Source organism: Hippoglossus stenolepis, chromosome 16 (genome assembly GCF_022539355.2).
Source record: "Hippoglossus stenolepis isolate QCI-W04-F060 chromosome 16, HSTE1.2, whole genome shotgun sequence".
In the NCBI taxonomy this organism is placed as follows: domain Eukaryota; kingdom Metazoa; phylum Chordata; class Actinopteri; order Pleuronectiformes; family Pleuronectidae; genus Hippoglossus; species Hippoglossus stenolepis.
This window is the reverse complement of record NC_061498.1, coordinates 9,229,618-9,246,511: the sequence shown is the minus strand read 5'-3', so window position 1 is coordinate 9,246,511 and position 16,894 is coordinate 9,229,618. Positions and strand designations below refer to the sequence as shown.

Here is a 16,894-nt window from a genome sequence, read left to right as displayed (position 1 = left end):
TAAGATGTGACCGCACACGCTCTGTCAAAGAACCTGAACTCTGCGCTCTGACAGTTGAAACACGGCGTCTGGAATCTGTTAGTCATTTGGGGTTTCAGTTTGTGATTCAGTGGAGGGGGAGTTCGACCGGGAAAGGAGGATGAAAACGGAGAAGGAGGGAGCTCTGAAATTCCGTCCAATGTTTTTTTTAAGATATAGTCTTAATAGCTTTTATGAACTTTTCACGGTAACTCATCGGGCAACCCCGACCTTCTTTTACTCCACAACACCTCATTGGAGAAATCACCTGAAATCTCTTTCAAGTCCTGTGATCAACTTAAAGATCAAATGTCCTATTATTCCTGGGCTCTATTAACATGTCAAGAATACAGCCATTGTCCTTCAGTGAGTCCTTTTTTTAGCCTCAGCTGGCCACGTATTAGACCTTTTGTCTTTCACTGTTTGCCCCCACTTGCACAGATGAAATGGTAACAGGGAGCTGAGCTTTTGAAGGTGCTGCTGTCTGGGATTCTAATTAAGTGTTTTTTTTGGGGGGGGGGGGTGGTTTAAGAGCGGAGCTTAATGGAGCCTTTCAGAACTGGTGAAATAGACATGCAAGTATGCAGAGCGTTTGGCAGCAGTTGTTTAATATAATTCACAGAGGGTTTTGATTTCATCCCGCAGGTATGTGCTCAGCACTCCAGGGATCAGAAGGACCCTTTTGTGTGAACTTGCCACAGAAGGAAAAATAGAAAAAGTCTCTCCCTCCTACCTTCAGCTGCCTCTTTCCTTCCTCACTCCCCCCTTCTCTTCTTCCATTAACCTTTACTTTTCTTTATTTTCCTTTAAGGTTGGAGAGAAGTTATCAAGGGCTCTGCATTGTGTGGCAGCTTAGAATGTCTTAATGATGTTTAGGTAACTGCACAAATGACTTGAATTGAAGGCCTTTTCTGGATCATCACTCTACTCTGTCTCAGTTTTGGAGTGTAAGACGGTGTCAGACTTCACTTTCCATCCTTAAATACAGCAGTCGACGTGCACTTGCAGCTGCAGATTTTCGAGAACATCTGGAAAAATGTCTTTTTTCCCCCCCTTTAATAAAAATGCACTGACAAAAACACTTGGGATCGTTGCCATACCCAAAGCCTTCAAACTAGTTGCCATCCCAAGTCCATTTCAGCACTTTTCTCCCAGTTCTCTGGGGTAGATATCCAGTAGCTGAGTGTCTAAGGAAGGCTGGGTTTGCGTCGGAGTTAAAGTGGAATCAGCACAGAAACATGCTGCAAATAAGCATCACTGCAAGGGAATAGTATTTGTGGAGGAGCCTCCAGTAGTAGTTTCTGAGAAAATGCATTTGTTTTACAGTAATCCTTAATTTGATTATATACTGTTTTCCAAGCTTTTATGTATATCCCTGTCATGACGTTCATTACAATTTTCTTTACTCTGTATTTTTATTCATGTTGCCCTCCATGCCTCACTCTCTTTCTGTTCATGTGTTCTTTTGTACCCCCTCTCTTTCCCTAACAACTCTCTTTCAACACATGTTTTTTTTAAATGAAACGCTTGGTCGTCCCTTTCACGAGACCCGGGAACCGAAGCGCAGCAGAGCTCCTGTTTTTAAATCATGCCTCCCTTCTGGACGCCAGTCACCTCCTGGATGCCTGCCACCCCTCTCTGCTGTGGTACAAAGAACGATTTGAGCGATGGAGAGAAGTGTGTTTCCCATTAGTAGATGGTTTCCAATGCCTTGCACCCCGCCCACCCCGCCCCGCTGCCTGGCCTCTGCTGCTGCCTCTGGGACTGCTGCAGATTGGCACCCAGTCACTGCACACCTCATTGCATTGCAAAGAATATTGAGGGTACAAAGGGAGCAATATATAAAGTGCAATGTTGATGCACACTGACAAGCAGGAGTCGTTCATGTCCACATAATTCATATGAGTAGACTTTTATATATAAACATATATGGGTAATACACACGGGAAGGACTTAGATCATGATCTCTTCCTTGCTTTAAACTTTCTGTCAAAGGTTGATCTTAATCTTGTCTGTCACTTTCATAACTTTTACTTTTATCTTTGTTTCTTACTTTGCAAACCATAAACTCCTACTATTAATATAGACTCTTATCACAGGTTTGTTTTGTTTCCATCATGTTGGTGTTGTCCTCTCCTAAGGATAGTTCCAGTTATTGCCGAGTTCAGCAGTGTCGTCTTGTTAACTAAAAAATTTTACCAACTTTGTGATTTGGACAAATGTAATTCAGTTTTTTCAGCTTAATGATGGCTTCCATCTTCCTACACCTAAAGAGATGTCACACCTGTAATAGATTCACCTTCAGCCTTAACCTAATACAGCATGAATTAGTGATGAAGTGATACACACCCGTGCAGTCAATTATCTCAGCGTTTGATCACCGTTGCCATTGTTAACTTTCAGATCCAGCCATACAGTCCAAATACAGCCAATCCCAGTTGCCAATAGTGATGGCAAAGTTCATCATAATATCTCAGACAATGACTTTTCCCCATGCGTAGCTGGTCTCTGTATTATCGGCACAGCAGTCATGCACATCTGGAACTATAGCAAAACCGGCCTGACTTCCCTCATTGTTTAAATCGAGTTTGAGTGAGCGGTCTTTTCCTATCACTTAACAGAGAGAGCAGACAAGGTGTGTTGTCTGCTCATTGTATTCTCTTTTATGATTTCCATGATGGAAACCAGTGTTCCTGGGACCGTCCTTGGAAGGCCCGCTGTCTAAAAAGAAAACTCGAGGAAAGAAAGAAGGAAATTCTTTATTAAAGAAGCTTCCCGATTGGTTGGTGGCAGCCGGGAAACATTCTCCTCGCTGATGTCACTTCCCATGTGGGCCCTATTTGTCGGCCCACACTGTGGAAACATGTCAGCGCCAGTGAGGCAGGAGTAATATGCCACGGTTAGTTTAATCGGAAAAGTGCTGAGGCATGCTGCTGCTCATCGTGTGTGTGTGTGTAATTTCCCAGTGTGTAATGTTTTCATTGTGTTGATGCAGCAGACTGTATACAAACACATGTGTACTGTTATATGTGTTTGTCTCCATGTTTGTATACGTGCATGTATGTTGGTGAGTAGTACATGGACAACAGAGAGGAAAAGAACAGCATCACCGCCAGATCTCTATGGAAATATTATGACAACAAAAGCTGCTCTGCACCTGCATGGCCCCTCTGCTTTTTCTGTCCAAAGCTGTGTGAGTGTGTGGGTCTCTGAAAGAGCACTTGGTGTAAGCAGATTAAAAAATGTCATCAAAATGTAATTGGTTGGAGAGTTGAGGAGGTAGTGGTGGTGGTGGCCAGGAAATAATTTCCCCATTGTGCAAAGCATCTTAGAGTGGGCGAAGAGAAGAAAAGGCTGAGGACCCTCAGGGGGAACTCCAGTTGGTCTTTAGTCTCTTCAAGAATCCTCTGTGGACCTTTTGTCTCTAACATCCACTGAAGGTCCGCTGTGTGAGGCCAGCTAACATTATTTCAGCGAGGTCAATTAGTCAGCCAGCTATTGTATGGACGCTTTGTGTGAGGAGGGGGGGAATCGGGGGAGTGAGTTGGGGACAATTGGGAGGTAGAAGTCTTGCAAAAGCTGCGAGTGTAAGCCCTCTATTGTGCCTGAGCCATCTTTTGTCCAAAACTTGTTTCCTATGGCAGAAAAAGATGATGAGGAAACCGGGATTCAAGTTTAACTTTAACGTGTCCTCAAAACTAATTTAGCAACTTAATCTTCTTTGTTGCAGAGTACTGTGACACATGTTAATTTGGGGTTTTAGGCTGAAGATGGACGTGCCAGTGTTTCTGCAAACACTGATGGAGGCAAACAGACCTAGATGGATGGTTGTGAAGAAGTGTTTTGCTGTCGTGTGCTGTCTCCCATAAAGTGTGTGAGGTTTCTCACCTGTAGCTCCCTAGTTACCAAAAAGTGGGTTCTGTCCCCGGGCCATTATCCAGTGTATTGTGTTTTGGTGAACATCAGGCATGAGAGATTTTGCAATGCCATTCACGGAAATGTAGGGACATTCTGCTTGTGTGTGTGTGTGATGAGGGCATGTAGGGCACAGGTGTCTCACACACAGCAGTCCAACCGTGAGCTGGAGGGGCTGCATTCCTCCTAACAGTCACACACACACACACACACACACACACACACACACGCCTCTTCATACTTGCTGTCGCACTCACATTTACATGCCTGGACGGATCCGCCATTTCTTTACCTTTTTCAGCACACACAGACCATCACCAAACAGCATTCATCATCACTCAGTGGGGTTTGACAGTCAGAGTGACACGGACGTAATCATCCATGTCTTTGTGTAGCCATGCATTCAAGTAGAGCATAGGTGATACTTCATAAAACACACATGAATTCCACCCCTTTTTTCTTAGTTCAGTTTAGTTTAAATTCATTTTACCTTTGTGATGGAGCACAGTGCCACTCTCATTGATTGGTGGGACCAGCATAATGACTAACTAAATAAATAATAGTAAATGATCAGCTCCCTTTGAATTTCTATTATCCTTCAACTCCAGGAACTGTACTTTGTCCCCTTTAAAATGGACATTGTGCTGCTGCTGTGTTGTACGTACATATTTACTGTATCCTGCTGTTTTTCCTTTCCAGTGGGTTTTTTTATATATTCAGGCTGTGTAGATTGGGTCTTGGTGAGAAGGTGAAAGAGTAACAGCTCCACAAAGCACCTTAGACAAACATGTTTGTCCAAAGAACTAGCTTGGAGAAAGAGGGAGGCCCAGTTACGGGGAAATATTTAAGGGACCACTTGTTCCTTGTGGAGGCCAAAAGGACAAAGCTGCTGAGCTGCTGGGCCTTTCTCTCTGACCTGCTTGGGTGGTGTGCAAGGGAAACAAACTTTTCATCAGCACTGGACTGAAGAAAACACGGGCATGATGGATGAATGGCGATAGAAATGTACAGACGCGTGCCCCGATGAGGTGTTCTGTATTGTTCTCCACACATCCTGGCCATCATGGTCCATCCACGGTCCACTGCTGCTGTGAAGCTGTGGGGACTCACAGCTGTGAGCTGGCAGGCTGTGCACCTCTTCACGGTCAGCTACAAGCTAACGACTGTGCAAACTAACAGAGGCACAAATTCACTCCATCACGCCAACTATTTTTTTCATGCCCAGCATTACTGAGTGGTGAACGTCTGACCTCATCCAACCTTCTGCCCTTGAGAAATTATCCTCTGCTGCTCTGTTCAGTGTTAGTTAGAGGAAGACATCATGTCCCTTCAGTGTTTTCTGGAGCAGTATTTGTCTTTTCTCTGAAACAGTGTTGGTCCGTAGCTTTTTGTTTTTCACTCCAAACACTTTTTTATTAAAGTTTTTACAAAATATCTTTCTCAACTGATATAGCAACTTCCATGTTGCTTCCCTAACCCTAATCCTCTCTGGAAAAACATTTCCAAGATCTTTCAGAATCTTCTGCCTCATTTTATGCTTGTGTGCAAGTGGAACCTGAGCGTTTTTGTAGTGACAGAGATGATTTTACTCTTTTATGAAAGTGTCTTTGCTCCATTTTGACCCTGCACCACTCTCATACCCAGTTTTACAGCTGCTGGTAGTATTAAGGCAAGGGATTTTGTGCAACGTGTCATCTTACAATGTCTTACAGCCAAATTGCTATATAAACCTGTTGTTGAATGAAAAGCCTGCAATCATAGTGGGATGGAGAGAGCTGCTCTCACCTCGAAGGCATTTCTTTTGGTTGTATACGCAAAAAAGTTGTGTCAAAGATCTAAAGGTCTTGAGAGAGAATGTCAAATTCTTCCTACCCTCTCACCTCTGCACACCATGGTGAGGTTCTGCATAAACTGGTTATTTGATTATTGGTTTCGGGACAGTTACAAAAATTGTTCTAGTCCTCCCAAATGTTGGCATCCAACAGGTGTGTTCCCAGGTGGCTTTAGATGCTTTTCAACAGTTATCCTTCAGAGGTTTTCAAACTGTGAGGTCCATGTCCATGATAGTTGTCGTTAACGTCCATACTCCTTCTCAGAGACATAACTCTGCCTCTTTTATTCCCGGAACACAGACATTTTCCACAACACATTCATGTAGAGACAGTAAATGGGGGGTTGTTTGGCTGAGGGGGAGGCCACAGTGGCATGAGAACCCCTGAAGTAAACTGTCCTTTCTCCGCCTTTTGCTTTTCCTTTATCCAAGTATCTAAAAACCTTTTTTTTCCTATTCGAAGCCATACGCCTTTGCTGTCACACTTGTTTTTCTTCCCTTCTCATCCTCTGTCACCTCTCTCTGTTTTGACCGTGCTGAAGAAGTGGATGCAAGACACTGAGACGGGTGGAACGGCCACTGCTTGCCAACCACATGCTGCAAAAACCAAGATTGTTAAAAGACATATGGCCTTGGAATAACACACACGAACACACACGAGCATCCCTCAACTAAAAATCCACATTGATTTGGAGCAAGTCCCATAAAAATATGGAAAGGAAGGGATGCTCGGTGAGACCGAAAGAGAGGCGGACCGAAAAAGAAAGGGACAGAGGGAAAGAGAGACAGACAGAAAGAGAAATGGGGGGAAAATGTGTTGGCTGCTGAGGCGGAGTTGGCACCGCATGTTCTGCTCGTGACCTTTAGTGGGTTTGTGTAAATTATATCCCTTACGAGGGAAAATATGTGGTGGTTGAACTGTAGAGACCCCCTCCTCCTATCTTAATTTCTGTCTGCTGTCGTTCACTCTTTTGCAGGGGTTCTCCATCCATCTTTCTGACCCCCCCTTCCATGTCTTCTTGTGTCACTCATCAGGACTTCCTCCTTATCTTGCTCACGATATTCATTCCATTGTTTTATGAAGTTGTTTTCCCTCCATGGTCACACCATAATAACTGTCCTTATTTCATCCATTCATCACCTTGTCCTTCTCAACCCTCTACTTTCGTGCCCCCCCACTCCTCTCCTTACTCTTTCTCCCTCCCCACAGTTATGCTATTTTCTGCTGTGCCTGGAGGATTCATTTAGCTTGTGGTCACTTGGGAAGTGTTGGCTACATTAGCCGGGGGGGGGGGGTCTGTTGAATCGCTACCTTCTGTTAGCCACAGTGGGCTTCATGCAGGCTGATTCAGACTTTCCACTGGGGTGAACCCATCGACATGGGGTGCCTACTGGGATGCACGGCCGTGCCCACACCCCCCCAGGCCGCAGGCCGGGCTGGCAGGCACCCACACAGGCACGCGGCGTCAGCCTGCCCAGCGGGTGTCCCTGCTTGTGTTTGTCTTGTGTGGTGGCTAGTTTCTCACTGTGATGTAGTGACCATAGCACCACCCATCCCGACACACCACCCTGTGTCCAAGAAATGCCCTCTCCGACCCTGACCAACCCTGGGACAGTTTTCGGCTGTAAGTGGCCTTTGGCGTCCGTCACTGCCACTGGACTGGTTCACAGGTCAGCTGTGGCTGTGGGTCCACATACGGTGAAGAGCTTAGGCGATACTTAAAGGGCCATACTGGTGGTTTTGTGTGTTTTAGCTCATGAAATACAAATTGTGTATACTTAAAATTACTTCCTATCATTTACCAAAACATACCGTAAATTTTTAGGCTGACTTGTTTTTTCCAGCATGAAAATTACCTTGCATAGAATTGATACTTGCATCAGATAACTAATAGTTTCTTGTGGCCATTTAGACCATTTGATTTTCATGTAAAAAAAATAGGTAATTGTTGCTTCAATGCTGTAAATTCAGCTGTAAATAGGTACACTTCTGAAAACACTTGGTAGTGCCTTGAACATGCTTATTATTCAAATGCTTTTCAGTGGCAGACTCTCAAATCCCTGCTCACAACTAAGGACTGGTAACTTTGGAACTTTGACAAACCATGACAAAAGCCTTGTCCACTACACTTTACCCCCATTTTCAGCTCCTGTTGCAGCCTTCCAACTTTGTGTACGACCATTTGACTGATTCAGACGGGTGAGTTTTGTGCGCTTGTCTGGCCACTGAGAGACAATGGACCAATCTCAGATGTTGCAGTCTGCTTCACCAGAACATACAGCTATGCCGTTCGTATGGCGTCAGTTCAGTGCAAAAGTATAAATCTGCCCTAAGCCATCCAAAACAGGGGGTGATCTCTTCTTCTTCTGCGGTTTCTTACAGTTATTCCACCATGTTTTGGGACTTTGAATTATTTGCTGCCTGAGGAGGTTTGGACTGAGTTGGGAACCATTGTTAATGGGGTCCATGTACAGTATCACAATGCATATGATACTTGGACAGTTGTCTGTGTTTTCATTTTGACAAAGTTGAAATTCATCTAAGATGACAGTTAGTTTTTTGCTGTCATCATTTTTTTCATAAGAAGCTCTGTTCACGTTGAACATATTTTGTAGAACCTTATTCTTGCTCTGAAAGAGGACCACGTAGACGAATATATCCAGGATTGTGTGTTTATCTCTAATCAGCCCAAAACGTCCTGAACAGGCAAACCAGCTTCCTAATTACCAGACAACAGCCAGTGAAAATCAGCCTTATCCTGGTCTGCTACCCATTTCCCAGCTCACCACTAATCAGCACCCAGACACTTGCGACTGTCCAGACCTTCCCTGCGGACAGGATTAGGAGATCAGCACTTTGTGCTGTTTGAGTATAATGACTCAATCCAAAACACCCCCTTTCCTCTGTGTGTTATTAACCGTGAGGAACAAACAGGTGTTTGTTGGCCGGAAGTTGATGGTCCAGTCTTGTAGGGTTAGAGTTCACATGCAGGGGTCAGAGGTCAGGTGGCCTCAGCCCTGTGGCAGCAGGATGTTTGGGACACAATTAGCGTGACTGATGTGTATGACTGAAGTCAAGCTTTGTACCAGAACACATGCACGTGCACAGATTGGTTTTACACATTTTAACTGGTTATCCTCATAACTGTCATCCTTATAAATATGCCAGAAGCATATATTTGTAATGTATGAAAACTCTTCAGGGAAGTGCAAGAAACTCCTAATCCACGTATACATGTAGGGAGGGGTTCCTCTCCACAGAGACAACATGAGCACCTACTGTGATGAAAAGGATTACAGACACTAACCGTGCCTGTCACCACCCTCCACTCACCACACATGTAAGCACACACACAGGATTCGCCTCTAGTGTACGATTTAAATCCAACTTGAACAATATACACATATAAGTGCCGACCTGTAGTTTCCTCATTCCTGCATTATTTTATTTCGACAATGTGAGGTACTCCTATTTGTGTCAGTAGATCTTTTAATTCGAGTGGGATTTTTTATTTCTCTTTACTTACCAGTACCCATAATATGCCCACCCACGTTCCAGCATAGCTCAGCTCAGTTTGAGCTTTCACAGGAGCTCCAGCCACAAACAATGTGGAATCTGCAGATGTGTATACACAGCACGGACATGATGCAAGTAGAGTTTGAAAGTTAGCGCAGGATGTGTACACAGCAGCGTTTGATGAATGTCTGCCGCTGTCTTAAGGGGGATGTATCAGGGGCCTGACCCCGAGTCTTCGGCTGGCTTGCTCCTTGTTTGTGTGCTACCTTGAAGTTATGTTATAAAGTTAGTTAAACATGTTTCGGCTGTTGTGTTTTGGAAGTGCTGCTGTATGTTTGAGAAATATAAGAAATGGAAGAATGAAATTAAAGTATTTTTGGTTCGGTTCATGTAAAATTAGTTCCAATACGTAGGGCAGATGCCTTGCGTGTCTCCTATTTAAATATGTGCAGATCATGATCCAAAAGCTGTATTTTCCACTGTGGCTTTTATGGTGTTTTGGCCATTTTTTTGTTTTTAAGATTTAGCTGTGGCTGCAATTCTACAACAGCAGGGAGCTGCTGCAGTTAGATTCATATACAGGAAATAATGCTTAATAATGCTTAACAGCATGCCCAGACTGAGCAGCTGCTTACTTGAGCTGAACTCAATGCTACATTACTTTTTATAGCCTGTCACACGCAACCATAGATCCCTTATTTTAACCTTATTTGAAGTGCCAGTGTTTGTATGTGTTGACCGAATGGGTCCTTGCTGATGTGGTAAAATGAAATAATGCGATGAGTGATGTTATTTTAATCAGTGCCTGATCAGACTCCAGATCTTCCTCCCCTGCTGCTGCCTCCCCTCGCCTTCATCTGGTACATGTGAGGCCCCTTGCCGTGACAAATGAGCAAAAGCCATGACTTCATCATGATCATTTTAATATGTTGCTGTGTCAAGTCGTGGGAGGTTAAGAATGGTTCATCCTTTGTTTCTATTCTCTTTCAAAGTCTATGTGCAAACTCATAGACTGTACATAAAGATGGATGGTGATTATCCACCTCCTCTCACTATGCAGAAATGATGCCAAAATATCTTGAATACGAATGCTGCCATCTTGTGCATTTTAATCGAGAGTCTGCGCATTAGCGATCAGGGGATGGAGTAGCATCAAATAACTAATTAAAAATAAACTTACAGGAAAAATGAACACTTGAAAACATCAGTGTGATAAGAACTAGCTGAAATGACAGGAAAAATCTTTAAACTAACATGGGGGAGAAAAAGGGTGTGACCTATACTGCAGCCAGCCACCAGGTGGCGATCAATATGCTTTGGCTTTACTTTTGGGGAGCTGTCATGTCGTCCATCTTTATATACAGTCTATGGCGCAAACGCACAATCCACTCAAAAAATGATTGGAATTTTGACTTTCTCTTAAACTTTGTCTTGATTTTCACTGCTGCCTAATGAGAATTTGACACAGAGCTCCCCTGTGTGTGTTTACCTGCAGTAAATATGTAGTGTAAACACTGCAGTGTGTGTTTTAGTTCCGCTCCCTGGTCTCTTTGTGGCCTCAGGCTGAGAGTTAAGGGTCATAAACATGGATGGCTTTTCACTTCTTTGCCAGTCTGTAAAAGTTACATTCAGTGCATCAGTTGTGATTAAAAACCGCTTTCACATAACAAACAGGGCTGTAACCAGAGGATGATTTTAAAAATGGTCAGCTCCCCTTTACTGCCACTTGTCTTGTTTTCTTGTTTTCTTGTTTCTTTTGCCTGGAGATGATGGAAACGTTGAGGTTTTGGAACCCTGACAAAAAAAGAAAGGATTGCATAAAGCCTGAAGCTTACCAGACCCCAGTGTGGCGACTGTAACTGTTGGTGACATTCACTGAAGTTCACTGAAGAGTTTTTTAATTGAAGTGTACACTTGCCTCCGGCGTTTGTAACTACTAGCTCCATGAACAGCTGCTCAGGCCTTCATCACTTCTCGTCACAGCTGTTTTCTTGCAAAGGTCGTGTGAGGGAAGAACCTTTCTCAGGGCTTGTTGAAATCCAGACGTGAGGACTTTTGAAAGTTTCTTCACCACCACATTACATCTCTGCATTTTGCTTTGAAATGTACCGCTCCGGTTGTTCACCTCAGAGAAATGACATGTAGAATTGTAATTGTTCTCATCAATGAGTTGTAACTTTACGTCCAAATAGTTACAGCTATTTTTATTCAGAAAAAGAATGGGCCAAGAAATTGCATCTTCCTGCCAGTAAGCATTTGGGAGAGCTGTAAACTATTCATACGCGTGCTTATTCTGCAATAACTGGATGTGATTAGTTTAAATGACAGCCAGATACGCTTGAGCTAATAGCTTCATCTGCCTGTTTTATGGAGCTTATTTGGATTTGACAGACTGCATGCTTGATTATGGAAGTTTTTCTCAAAATGTGCAAGTACTTTACCCCCACCTGCACCCATTCCATCCACAGCAACCTCCGCTCTGTCCACTGCAGCCTCCTCTCCTCTTCGTTAATACCACATTACTCGTTTGCTTATGCTTTTCTGAATAAATAAAGCTCCCCCCACCCACTGTCCCTCCATTCCTTTCAAATGAGAAGCACTTCGGGTTGCTTTCCAGGGGTGACAGGCGGTTCTGTTTAGGTGCTCTTTAATTCCACTGCTCTCTCTTGGACGTGCGCGCACACACACACACACACACACACACACACTCAACACCTCCCCATTTGCCCCCCCTCTGTACCTCTCGTTAGTACATTTCCAAAGACGGATAAGCTTTTCGGTGCATGTGGCCGTGCTAGGGCTCAGCCAGTAACAGCACCTCCTCTCCTCCACCTCCCCAGCATTTCATCATTGCTCCACCTCTTAATTTGATTTAATTCTTTCCATCCTTTCCTTCTTATTTTACAGTGCTGGTTAGATCATCTCTATCCATTTTTGGGTTTCATCATTTAGATTTATATTTTTGCTTCGTGGCTTAACACCTTGTGCTTAATTGTGAAGACACTTACACGAATAAAAAAGCTATGACACATGAAATGAAAACGGAAAACTCTGAAAAGCATGTAATGGGCACTTTAACTAAATTTGACGTGTGACCCAATTGACTTGTCTCCCGAAGACTTGGATCACGTCAAGTCTCTCAGCAAACAGTGTGCCATTAAATTTGAAATCATCACAATGGAAAAAGTATGTGGTTAAGACCCGGCATCTGTTTTTGTCTTTAAACAAAGTTTGCCATGACCAAATTTTCCTTATACTACACAAGGTTATCTACTCACAAGGATTTTGAAAATTGGACTCTCAACCATTAATAAATAATGGCAATTATTTGAGCAGAAATAATTTGTCAGCCATTTAATTCGTTTGCAGCTTTTGGGATCTGGCAAGTTGTGATGGGTAGTTTGACATTTTATAGACTTAATTATAATCAATCATTTAAATGAATCTAGCTGTGATTCATTTATAATGATGAGTTGAAGTTATAACACTTTGTAAAAGTTTTTTTGTCGTTACTGGCAAAACTGGACATTTATAACTACAAAGAAATGGATAAAATGAGACAGTCAGATTAAAAGAAAGCAGCAGCCTATTGGATAAGGTGTCATATTTTTAAATCAGAATGTGGAGTCGGCCAGCTTCGACTCATATTCATACAACTTCAATACTTAGATTAACTCCTCTTATACATTACTTACCATAGCTTGCATTGTCATCTCCAGTGTCGGTCTCACTGACACAAACGACAATGGGATAGAACTCAATACCTGCATTGGGGAAGTCATGCTGCCATTTGTATTTATAATGTACCGAATAGTACATGAAATGACTTGCATGTGTCTGCTAATGTGTGATGCCAAGAACTAACCAAAATCAAAATCCTCCTCGTGCTCTCGTTTCCTGTTTTTCTTTCTCTCTCACTTCTCATCTCTCCCCGTCATTGGTTTTAGTCAGAGCAGCATCTGGGCCACCTGCTGGCACTGACTGTCAGCTGTGTGGCATGAGAGGAACCGGTGGCATACCACCCCCCAATCTGCTTTGGGAACTTCAGACAGATGTAGAGGGAGGGAAAGTGGGATGTGGGGCAGGCGTATCGGGGTGAGCGCTGTAGGGAAGCGAGCAGAGGCCAAAAACCGGAGCCAGAAAACCAGGTTCCAAAATCAAAGTGGTGTGTTTTCTCTCTACTCAGCCCTTTCTCCTCTTTTACTCTCTGGTGCTACAATTCTTTCTTATTTTAAATCCCAAGTGGTTGTTGAGAATGCTCAAGAATAATATGATGATTTCTGATGGGAGATATTTTAAAACGGTGGGGGTTGTTGGGACCAGCAAGTTTTAGAACACCCCATTTTTCTTATATTTATATTTCTTATGTTTCATCAGTGTTTGGATGATTGTTGATTGTTTGTTAATCAGCAGGATTACTCAAAAACTACTGAACAGGTTGTGGTGGAGGGGTGGGGCTTGACCCATCAAACTGTGGAGCGGATCCACATAATGTGCGGTTGCAGAATCTTTTTTCAACTTTCTTTAACATGGCGAGATAGAGCGTTAGCCTTGGCGGAGGTACGATTTATCCGAGTGTTGACTCGACACTGTTGCTATGAATGTGTTGCTCCTCCATCATTTGAAGCCACCACCGTCTTTTTCCTCACCATTATTATTGCAAGATACAGCTCTACTTCCTGCAGTACAGGGTTTTCCTTCATCTATTTCCATTGCTACAGAAGAGCTGTAAATTAACCAATACCTTAACATTGCATTTAACAGATTACCTTTGTGCCATTTAAGGTTATTCACAGGACTTGAACTCCTTAAGTTTCAATATAATCAACTAAGATGAGTGCTCTAAATGTATTGACCATAGAGGACATCGCTCAGTTATTTGCATGCCATATTTTGTCAGGTTTATTACGACTTGAATGCGTCATCTTATGATTTTTTTTGTGGAGTTAATTTCATGCCCTCAACTGCTGACTGTAAATACTCCTGGCTGAGGTTGGAGAGCTGGTTTGAGGTTACTGCGAGGTCAGCTGTGCTGTGTGGACAGGAGGGTTATTTGGAGGATGGAAAACAGAGGGACAGAAGAGAGAAAGGAGACAGAAAAAGTGATCTGAATAAAAGACTGAGAGGTGCAGAGGAGACACATCAACACATTGTCCTTGGCTGCCTCCTCGCAGGCCCCGGCTTTGGAAACGTTTTGGAAACAAAAAATACAGAGTGAGGGAGAAAACGAAAAGACAGGGGAGAAGGGAAGGAGTGAAAAAAGTGAAAGACAAATATTTGCTCAGAAGTAAATTTTAGTAATAATCCGTTTGGATTTTTTTTTTTGTGGGGGTGATAACTGGGGAAAAAGGTCCCTTGAAACAACAATAGGGGCCATTGAGCAGGGCAGGCTAAGTGTGAGTGTTAAAGTTGGCTCGCGTCCAGGGACCAGGTCTGTCTTAACAACAGGGGAAGAAAAAAGAGACTGTTTTATGGAAGAAAGGAGCACACACACACACACACACACACACACACACACACACACACACACACACACACACACACACACACACACACACACACACACACACACACACACACACACACACACTCACTCCCTCTGGTCTCCCTTTCCTTTTCTCATTCACATACATGAACATTTACAGATGCCTGGAGAGAGACAGGACAAAAACATGCATGAGTTCTTACAGCCAGAGGTCTTATCTGATATCATCTATAAGTATCGTATCTGACCTTTTACGAGGGGCCATTCTATTATGCGCACATATGTTGAAAATTAAGTCCCATTTATTGCCTTCCATTTTTTTTTATTTGGCAAAAGATGCTATAGCAAGCAAAACTCCTCCACTCATTTCCCTTTAAAAAGTGTGTGTGTGTGTGTGTGTGTGTGTGTGTGTGTGTGTGTGTGTGTGTGTGTGTGTGTGTGTGTGTGTGTGTGTGTGTGTGTGTGTGTGTGTGTGTGTGTGTCGGGTTAATGAACATTCAAGAATTCGGGACACATGGGGATTAAAATAGTGCAGGAAGGAGAAAGAAGTTAAAGCCTATTGACCTCCTGCGGGAGTACATTGTTTCTCCTGTTTATTTCACCAGGAAGTTTTCTCTCTCTGAGCAAATTGATATAATGGGGCCTGCATGACAGGAGTGGTGCTGTTTTATGTGTTTGTGTTGTTAGCATGGAACCTTGCACAACTGCTCCCGGCTGTTAGCCAGTGTACTGTATGTGTGTGTGTTTGGTTGTGGATGTGGGCGTGTGCGTGCATACTGCATTAATTCCCTACCACCAACCCACCTATAAAACACATGGGTGGTCAGCCTGTTTATTGTGTGGGTTTGCAAACAATGCTCGCCCATTAGGCTTGGACCAGTGAGTCATTCATAAATGGTTAAATCCACTTTCTACATTGACCTGATTGTTCTCAATCATTATCATTATTTCCATTTTGCCTCGAGCTGCCTGTCGTTAGGGAAGAAGTCCAAGTGACAGCACATGACTTTATACACTGGGGGCGTTTTGTTTTTTTGCAAAATATTTTTTGTCAAACTGTTGGTCATGAGTATTTTAACACAGAAAGCAAATATTACGTGGTAATATTTTTTTAAGGTCATTTTCTCTGAGCTTTTGCAAAACAAACCAGTCACTGTACACTGTACAGTGACTGGTTTGTACAACAACTCACCTCAGATCCACTCCTTGCCTCTTTCTCTGCCTCCTCAGCTGCGCCTCTAGCATCTCCAGCAGGACTTGTACTATTGACATCTTAAAATATGTCCTGAACTTCAGCTCCTGTATAACACAATGCGTCTCTTTCTCTGTCTTATAAAATGGGAAACGTTCTCTTGTTTTGTTGAGCAGGAGGACAATTCTTCCTCACTGGATGATACCTAATTTTTCATTTTCCTAGAAGAATTTTCACAAATTTTAAACATGTTTGTTTGTGCCCACAGGGTGTAAATTCCCATTAACCAAGATGGTTTTGATTGGTGCCAATAGTTTAATAGAGCTTGAAACATTTGACTATTATTCACATCAGCTTACAATTTATTATAATCGGCATACCACTTGGTAATGTTACGCTCTACAGGGACGGCAATGTTGGTCCCTCGGTCGTTTGGTTTACCACTTTGGCCCAGACTGAAATATCTCAAAAACTATTTGTGGAATTGCCATGAGCAGTCAGCATGTTAGCAGGCTGATATCAGTATTGAGCTCAAAGCACAGGCTCTCAGTGTAGCAAGCTTGGCTGTAGACTCTCTAGAGTCTTGTTATTACACTGTAGAGACAACTGAGAGACATTTGGTGTCTGATATATGCTCACATTTATGTCCATAAAGAGATTTGACACTGTATTGTATTGAAAGCTATTTCACACAACAAAAGCACATGTCCAGTTTACACACACACTACTGTCTTTAATACCCAGCATAATTACACCTGCATTCATACCGGGGCACCCTCCTTTTTAACTTTTCCGGACTCCCCCTCCCTGTGATCTCTCCCCTCACACCGTTGAGTGATGGCTTAAAAGGGAAGGGAAGTTAATGGCAAACATAATACCCCTCTTGCCTGTCAATCTAATCCTTCCTCTCAAAGAAGAAAGGTGGAAACTACCAAA

General features: G+C 43.1%; 1 protein-coding gene across 1 annotated transcript in view; it reads left to right on the top strand.

The window, feature by feature from the left end:
* Nucleotides 1-16,894, top strand: part of coro7 (coronin 7) — a 100,430-nt gene that overhangs the window by 35,175 nt on the left and 48,361 nt on the right. The gene's annotated exons all lie outside the window — the stretch shown is intronic.